The sequence below is a fragment of the Empidonax traillii genome, unplaced genomic scaffold, assembly GCF_003031625.1.
Source record: "Empidonax traillii isolate 1590-97213 ecotype Southwest subspecies unplaced genomic scaffold, ASM303162v1 scaffold232:size1090087, whole genome shotgun sequence".
NCBI lineage: Eukaryota > Metazoa > Chordata > Aves > Passeriformes > Tyrannidae > Empidonax > Empidonax traillii.
The window spans coordinates 324,401-334,547 of NW_020955425.1; positions in this window are offsets into that span (position 1 = coordinate 324,401).

Genomic DNA, 10,147 nt, shown 5'->3' on the forward strand with positions numbered 1-10,147 from the left:
CAACATCCTCCAGAAAACAAGAGTAAACTCACAGTGTGACATTGTTGGAGATGAGAAGTGTTGCCTACATTATTTTCACTTCTATTTTTTACAAAGTGGCCATACAGCATTCTCATTTAATACTTCTATGCTAATTGAAACTGTAATCTAAAAACATTCTCATGAAGCTTTAATTGTCCTCCTTTGGTCCAGGAATTGTCATTTGCAAGGTTATTTGTTTGTTTCAGAACTGAGAATCAGAAAATTGAGAAAGCAAGGAAAAGGCTCTTCGAGCACAAGGCAGAGAGTATCGGTTCTGACGGCTGTGTTTAAGTCAGGCTTCAAACCACAGACCAATTATAGGATATGGCTACGAAATTTTTAATTTTATAGTTGTATTATGGATGAACAAGGAAAGGTGTTCAAGTGGTGCAACATAACGATCCCTCTTTTCTGGCTCTGAAGACAGAGGATTTCTAGCAGTTTCTGTCCCTGCAATCCTGCTCCCTGGATTTTTAGATGTTATGGCTGAAGGGTTTGTGGTTATTTTCTATTACAGTACAGTCTGTGGGATTGAATCACCGGCTAGAACAGATAGAAAGATAGACCATCTTTAAATACCACACATGGTAGAAAGTCTATCCCATCCTTAGATAAATTGTTGCAGTGTTTAAGTCCCTCCCTAGTTAAAATTTTGGCATTTATCTAGTTTGGATTAATCTAGTGTCAGATTCCACCTACTGGATGTTGTGTCTCTGTCTGCTAATTCAGAGATTCTCCTGGTATCAGAAATATAATACAGCTACTTGCTAGCTGAGACCGAATGAAATTTGGAATTTTCACACAGTGGGCAGATGTGACTTGTCAACATTTGTTTTCACTCCACATGACACAGAAAAAACCCCTTATTAACGTAAAAAAAAACTCAGAATGGAAAAATAAAAACAAACAAACCAATCTAAACAAAATTATCATTTTCTTTAATGTAGGGCCCTTGTTGTTTGAATATATTAAATTGATTGACCAGGGTTTTCTTTTGTGTCGGTTCAATATTAAAAACAAATATTTTCCCATAATGCTGCATTGCTCCTGGGAATTACAGCTTGAACAAACACTATCCTTATTCAGCTTAGGCAGAGGCTTCTTGTCTGGACTACAGCTCCTGTAATGTTGTATACAACTCTTAATTATGCGACAAATTACCCTGTGGCTGACCTGTAGGAGAAAACAGGTACCTACACCACAGATAAATGTGTTCACAAAAAGGTGAAGTTTAAAGTTTCCTCGAACAGAAAAAAAATGAGAAGCAAAGTAGCTTACAGTGAACTATTTAATCTTGCTTGTCCTGAAGGAAAATTAACATTATTTTCTCTTTAGAGAATGTTTTGTGGAAATTTGGTTTTCTATTGTTGAGACAGAATACTCAGCCAGCTCTATTATAAGCCACAGATAAATCACCATTTATCCTCCTATTGGATAAATTAAATGAATTGAGATTTTTTTTTTAGTATCTCACAGCTTTTGCCAACTCTGTATATTTGCAGTATATTTGCAAGTGTTTAACGATCTCTTTCCAGTTCATCAGTAGTATTTTCTAAAATATGGACATTGGAACTGGCCCTTCCCTCCTTCTACTGTTAATATTTCAAGGAACAGTGAGCATTTTCCTTTCCATCCTTGTCTTTTATAATCCTCTGCTTGCAAATACCAAGATCACATTTTCTCTCTTTGTCAGTGTATCACATGGGGAACTCCTGAGCACTCGGCTAGTTATCAGCCATGACCTCTAAATCCTTTTCTAAGTCTCTGTTTCTAAAATATAGCCCACTGATTCAGTGTACAAACTATCTGGGATACTCAGAACTATGTTTAACTCTACAATAAAATATGTTGTTTTTTTTTCCTAGCGAGCTCAGGTTAACATACAAACCAGATTGCTTGTAGAATAGATCTGCTTTTCTCATTATTTACCACTCTATGATTTTTGTGTTGTCTCCACCCTTTGCAAGGAATGGATGTAGATTTTTTTATAGGGGGTCACAGATAAATGTATTAAATAATGAAAAAAAATACCAGTGGGCCTCCCGTAAAATATCCCCACTCTCACTCTCTGTTGAGTTACTCTGGGGACTCTTCACAGTTTTTCCAATGTTTATTACATGCTACACTGTCTTTCTAGAACATCCATTTTCTGATACGTTTTGCCATGCTGAACTTGGACATTAGCAGGGGTGTGCTACATTGGAAGAGTTGTGTAAGGTGAACCTTTGTAACTACTGTCTAAAAACACCCTGCTGAATTTGGGAATATAAAGTATTGAATTAGAACAGAATGTCATCCTACATACCCATCAATACAACATTTTCCACCCAAATGCAAAATAGCCTTATTTTACATCACTACCAAAGACCTTATCTTTTTTGTCTGCTCTGATTATTCTCTTACACTTATGGGAATTGTGTTAATAATGTCTAATGTGTTTATAACCCTAGGGATATAGGTTGGAAATATGTCCTTGGTACGTTCTTTGATACTTGGCTACTAAAGACATTACATTATTCTTTGCACCTATCAAAGTGTTTTCCATTGCATTTAAATTTTACTCTGGAAGGTTGATTGTTTTCCTTAAGTACGTAGAAGAACAACAGAAAGAATTCTCAGTTTTTAAGAGCAGAAATAGCTGGAGCTGGAAGTGTAACTAGTGTGCTGCAGGCCTACAGATTGATACTCCCCTGCAAATCACAACCATGGGGACGATGTGAAATTGTGTCTGGAGTTCAGTCTGCTGTTCTTGCAAGGGAGTTTGACACCATCTTCATACTTACCTATATGAAATACCCAAATTTCCCATGACAAATCTAGACTGCTGACAACTTTTAAATTATTAAATAATGTCTATGTTAATGGTTTGCACTCAGATGACATGAAGTTTTGCTTTCACCTCTCCAACAAAAGGGGTGGATCCATGAGGAAATACTTACTAAACCAGGAGCTGCAGTGTCTGTGCTTGTGGTCCTGTGGACTCAATTCAAGGTATCTGAGTTCAAGGTACCTCATGTTGGTATTTGTCAGCAGATGATGTGTCTGGTGGCCACCAGTGTGGGAGGTGTATGTTGGAAACCAGTTTTGGAGTCATTGCCTAAGGAACTACAAAATATTAAGCATCTTCCACTTGTACTGGTTTCTTTGAAACCCAGATTCCCCTCCTTTTAAGAACCTTTGGGAAATATGTACATTAGTATTTTCTATGGAAACTCCTACTGCTATTGCTTGTGTGTACAGAAGGCATGTGATGGTAAAGGCTCAGGCTGGAAGAACAAGAGTTTGTGTTCATTATCATGTAGTCATGGCACTTTGGGACGCAAATACTGTTGGACTCGGCAGTGCTGGATTAATGGTTGGACTCGATGATCGTAGAGGTCTTTTCCAAACTAAACGACTCTATGATTGCATAATTCTATCCTGCCCCTTCATATAGTCCAGCAGGGTGTTCCTAGAGTGATGTAGGAAAGTGATTGTCCTAGGTACCAAGAGGGTTCAAGGGACTGTGCATAACACAACTGAGTGCTGGAAGCTCATATACAGCAGGCATTATATGCAAGATTTGTACATGCGAATGACTCTTCCACTGGAAAATTCGAAACTGAAGGGAGTGGAATGAGCCATGTCCCCGGTCAGTAAGGAGAGAGACTCTCTGATTTCAAGAAGAGATATAGCTTTAAGCAATATGACAGAGAAGAAAATGCTTTCTCTCCAGGGCAACCTTAGGCTAAAGTCAGTTATTACATTATGGTGTCATGAAAGCCTGGTTTTGAAGGTTGCCCTGGTGCATGGGCAAGTTGATGCTCCTCCTTTGTAATCTGGTGATGCTTCAGATTGCTGCCTGCAGGCCTTTGGTTTCTTACCATGTCCCTATTTGCATAAGAAAAGACTTCCTATTTTAAAACCTTCCCTAACCTACAAATTAGTGCAGATGAATGGCCTCTTGCTGGAACTGGAGTGGTTATCCTAGTTCCAACAATAGCACAGCCAATGCCAGATTTTAAACCCTCATAATGCATATAATTGTGTGATATTATACCAGAGGGGAAATTTGTTCTGTAGTCCAGCTGGTGATTAGCTTTACATTGAGGCATGGAGATTGGATATCCCTTGAAACCTTATCCTGGTTAACGTAACTACAGCTGGTATTTTGTGGTATAACAATTCAACCCTTACTCTTGAGAGCAGTCCCATTGGGACAGACCTGGAAGTCCATGCTCAGATTTTACTCGTGCAAAACTTTTCCTGCCTTCGGTTGAAGTTTTGACTCAATAAAGTCCAAGTGTGAGCACCAGAAGATGATCTACCAGCATTTCTTTGCTGATTGGACACTGTTTATTCACTTAAATAAGGTTTACTAGATCAACCCCCAAATTAAGCATAAATACTTGCTAAAAATGTAGGAAACACTAAACTGTATTTTATTAATAGTTCATCTACACTATTCCAGAATCTCTGACAGCATCTGCAACACTTCTTTGGAGGTTACTTACAACTCAGTATTCTGTTCTTAATCTGCTTATATCTGCTTATTCTCTATGATCACATTAAACCAGCAATTAATGGAAGGCTGATAAACAGAGACATATCCATTTGTGGTTCCTACCTTCTGCATAACCACAGTACATGGTCCTACTGTTCTTTCTGCCTCTAATATTTTCCTGAAAATTCTGAACTACTATTAAAGTGTTTACTTTGATGGTTATGTCCAAAATATAAATCAGTTGTCATGAAAATTTCCCTCATGGATCAATCTTTTTTAAGGACTATTTTAATTTTTTTGAAAACAAAATTAAAAATGAGTTTTTGAAAGTTAAATTGTGGCAGTGTTGTTTTTTTTGTGTTTAACCCATTTTGAGAAAAATCTGTTTTCCCATAAAAAATGAAACAGCTCAGTACTGGACAAAAAACCATACAAAAACCAATGCCAGCTGACAGGAAATAAGATTCTTCCTTAACTTTCATTTTGACTGTTAAAATTTTTTGGCTTGAAACTGCATTTTGAAATCCATTTTGAAAAATCAAAAATGTCAATGGCATTATTATTGTTTTAAATCAAGTAAAAACAGGGCTGAAACTTTTTAAGAGTAAACAGAGCAGAAAAAGTTCTTCCCTAAGAAAACAGTTAAATCTGTGTGATATGGATATATTTATTTCAAAGATACGTGGTAGCTGTAGTCTTTAGAGGATATTTAGGAATTGCAAACAAATGTCTTCTCTCACATGTTGCATTTTTCTTCATATTGAGTGCATTTTGTTTTAGTCCAGAAGAGTATGGATAGAAACATACTCTTGGACTTCTACGCACACTGCACTTTTTATATATTTCTAACATGTGTTTTCCTTTGTCCATTGTAAAATAAATGATCCTATTTATTATTTTTTTACTTCTATCTCCTGTAGAAATTCCCTCCCACACTATTAATTCTTTGAATCATTTTCATTGCAGCATTTGGAACCTTTTAAATGTCTTCTATGTCTTGTTAAACAGGATCAAAAAGGACTCTAGAGCTGTAGATGAGAGCACATCTTCAGTCTTTCCACAGCATAACAGTCTATATTATGTTTTATTCACTTTATTTAAAAAAAAAAGTTTAGCATCTTTGTGCAATGACCCACCCAAAAAACACCTTCATACTGAAAAGAGAGGAGATTTTGGATTACCAGGTTGATTGGGTCAGACCAAAAGTCACCATGATGTAATAGATTTTTGAACAGGAGCAAACAGTGGCTGAGTTTGAAGAGCAGAGAGCAGGGCAGGCTGGAGGGATGCTTTCCCCTGCTGCCCTTCCTGCAGTCTGTCTCAGGTTGCAGCTAAGCCATCATTTTTATAGCCACAAATGACCTATTCTCCACTAATCCAGGTAATCTCTTTTTGACCACTTTTATACTTTTGCCTTCCACAAACCTCTTTTGCAATCTGTTATGGGACTTGGCCTGTACTGCATGAAAAACTACATCTTCATTTGCCTCATGATTTAATGGGTACCTCTTGGACCTGGTACTGAGATGCAGTGTTATTGTTCCCCACCTACCTCTGTTGCACCATTTGGGCTTTTGTTTTATTCTCTATCCTTTTTTCCTTGTTATTTCCTTAAAGAACTGAAAGGTTCATACGGTCCCCAGGAGCTGAATGTCAAAGCAAATCTCAAGTGAGGTAGGAAAGAAAAGGAAAGAAATACAACTCTGATTTACTGAATGTGCATGATAGATGTGATTAAATTCTTGAGAATAAAGACTAATTGGACTTAATTGTGAGTCCAGTTACTCTAGTAGAAACATATGTAACGTTTATATATTTGGCTGGTATACTCTGTGGAGGCTATGATGGCCGAAGGAGAGATATAAAGAACTTGGCAGTGTGAACAATACAATTCCTTGAACTAAGTATTTTGGATAAATCAATAGGCACTGGGATTCATGCTTAAGCACAGGACTGTAGGGAAGTCTGGGGAAAGTTCTAATATGGAAAAGTGTACAAGAAGGTAGAAAAGAAAGGACTCAAAAGCTCCTATGAAATAACTTCCAGTTTACTTTTGTCTTCTGAGAGATTTCTTGCTTAGTTGTGCTGTCTGTGAAACTGTCACTTACTTTATAAATGAAGGCACCCAAGGATGATTCTGAATCCTACCATGCCACATTTTACAGGGAGTCAAGTGATGCTAGCATGGGCAAAGCCCTACAACATTCCTAATGGTCTGTTTCTGTGAGCTTTTCGGAACTGATATTGGTGCCATATGACTTGGTAAGTATGGTGGTATGTATTCAGCAGCCACACTTGTACACAGTCTTACTGAGAAATTTCACATTGAATTCATACTAAATGCTTGAGTAACTGCCAGCCTATGAGCTCTCTTTAGTCACTCTGTCTGTCCTTCAGTGGTGCAATTTTGAATCATGTACTAAATTCTCTCTGCAGACCAATTTTTTCAGCATTTACTAAACACTAAATGCCGACTCTCTGAGTAAAATCTTTCTGCTAAACGCATGCATTACACATTAAAAAACTATCTAAATAGGGCATATTTTAGGATTAAACAGGGAGTTGGCTGAAAAGTTTCATGACTGCTTTTCAGTCTTCAAGAAAATTATTCAGAGGGAAAGGAAACAAAATATCATAAAACAGAAAAGGGAGGATAGGGCTGATCTGCGCTGCAATGAACTCAACAAGCTCCCTGGTGGAGGTTAAGGAAACTGGTACCATGCTAATTCCCCTGCCAAGCCCTGCCCCTCAAAGTGTTGGATGCGTGCACACCTTTCATGATGAAAGGAACAAAGCCAAAGAGAGATTTAAATATTTTTGGGGGGCACATGAGAGCCTCATGTCAGTAGCAGTAGTGCTTAAATGCCTAAGTTGTTGTAGGAAAGGGATAGGTTTATCCAGTTGGAACATGGACAAGTTGGAAGTGGACAAATTTCTGCAGAACAAGCATAGGGTAGCAGGATGATATAACACATCATGCGGGTAGCTTGAACCATGCCCTGTACATGGTGTCTGATGGATTAATATGCTTATGTTACCAGCATAAGCCTTGGAGGAAATCAGGGCCTCGGAGCTACGTGGAATCTGTGGAAATGGACAGGCAGTATCCCAGGGCTAGGAGGGGACATCTTGCGGTGGGCATGAGGACAGCACTCTGAGGCTGTGTCTGAGCCCCTGCGATCCACAGGGGGAACCAGGGAGGACAGCTGTAGCTTCCTATAAGGCACTGATCTGCTCCCTCCTCCAGGTATTAAGGCTCCCCTTGGCATGCTGATCGGGAGCCGAAGGTTGGGAATTCATGGCCCTGGCCATGAGTGCGAGGAGGTACAGGTAAAGGACAGGTCTCAGGGACAGGCTCAGGACGCTTGTGCGGAGGACGCAGAATCCCTTATGCTTGAGTAGCAGGTCCTCAAGCCCTGTGGCCATCTTGGTAATGCTCAGGTGATTTATCAGCGAGGCACTCACTGGTCTTAGAACACTTTTTCCTCTCCAGCAGGAAAATGATTACCTATCCAGCTATTGGAAACATTAAAAAAATTCATACTAACGAATCTCTGTCTGTTGCCTTCATTATTGTATGAACCACAACAATTTTGAAGATACAAGTATTTTCCATCAAGACTATGAATAACACCACTTGGCAAAACATCCCTATAACAAAGAATAAGCCTCCAACTTTTTTAGTGACTTTACATACAATGTGCCTTAATTACTGGCAAGACTGTCAAGAGTCTATTCCCACATGTGTCAACACTTTCTTAATACACTATAATTCATCATGTTAGCATGGCAGAAACAAGGTACTCTACATCTTTTACACACATCCTTCTCCAAGTTCTGGTCCTGAACTGAGTATTAAATGAACAGAAAGTCTTCATCTAGCAAACAAAGAACAGACCACAGCATCGAAACAGTAAGGTCCCCCGAGTCAATCAAAGTCATACATCACAGAGCACTTTATCATATTCTTCACAACACTGTCTAAATCCAAGAAGCACTGCTTTATTGTCAAAAGGACATTCACTTAATGACAGCAGTAAATCCAGAAAGGCAGGCTAATTTTAGACAGAAAACTTGGCTAAGAGAGAACCCTATAGTTTCCCACTCCTGACATTTTTATTCATTGAGTTCATTTTCATGCTAGTTGTGTGATTAAATGCAGATAGGGATTTATTTCCTTTTAATAAAAAAATACATTATTTTGAAAAAAACCAAAATTGTAAATAAGGGACCTGATCCTTCTCCCACAGAAATAAACAATAGTTTTGTTGTTGGCTTCAGTGATGACAGGAATCAAATCCATGAATCTGTGTTGGAAGAAAAGGTTAAAATTCCATTTGAAAACTCTTCTTGGACCATACATTAACTCTGTCAATTCTGGGGGCAACCAAAAACCAGCATGATCTCTTTTCTGTTCTGCCTGCATGTGTGTGCAAAGGTATGCAGAGGTATAGGGAGCCATTTCATAAAGAAGCAAATAAAAATAAATCTGTTCTCAGTGTGTTGAAGTAAAATGTTTTATTTGCAGTCATAAGCCAAAGTGCTTGCTGTATTTTTGCATTGCAGTTTTATTGTCAGCAGTGATACAATCTCCCTTTCTTATGCACAGATACTTGTACAGAGCCAAGAATCTTAGATGAAGGAAAGAGGTATCATATAGTGAAAGTGAACATGAGAAATGCTGAGCCTTTTGAAGAACTGAATATGAGCTCCAGAGAGAGCGTATTTATTCCCTGTTAGTCATTCAATCAAAAGTAACTGGGTTTCATATACATTCACAACAGAATTCAATTCTTTTCTCAAGTAAACAATTACTTGGGTAGAAATTGCTTAAATTCCACTAATGACCAAATTTTGATCTTTTTTATGCCGCTTTAAATCTGTCAGGACTCTGCTGAATCAGCTGAGCTATTCTGTAACAACTAGCTTAAAAGATATTTTAAAAGGGCTTGCTCAGAGAATTAGGTATTTTTAAAATGATTTGTATTCTACCAGAGGTAAAATAAAAAAATAATTAAAAAAAGAAGGTTTTATTTTAAGTAAAAAATGTAGTTTCCTTCATGCTGTACATTGCTCTGCATTGGGAGTGCAGTGAAAGCAGCTGTATTCCTATCAAAACTGTTCTGACTGAATGGGCTTTGTGGCAGAAGAACATGACAAGGGCTCTGTCTACTTTTTTCATTTGCTCCACAGATGCTTGCTACATCTTTTCTGTTACTGTATGGTAGCAAGCAAATCTGGACAAATAGTTCCTAATAAGTAACTCAATAAATTTTACCTCCTGTCCACTGTTCACACAGTTTCCATCATCTGACCACAACTTTTGTTCATTTGTTCATTATTGAAATTTATTTGGAGTGATTCATCAGATGTTTTCTATGAATAATTGCTTGTTTGAAATCAGTTGGTCATGAGTATATTGATACTTGAAATTCAAGCTCTTTTGGCTTCATGGAAAGAAATTGCCCTAAATGACTATGTTCAGCATTCAGAATCTTTTTTCCAATGCAATTTCTCTCCATTACAAGTCTCAACTTAACTTTGCAAAATTATTCTGCATTATTAATTTTAGGTGATTTTTGGTGAACATTTCTTACTACAAAAGTATCATGTTCAAGTGCTCACAAAAAGCAAGAGGATTTG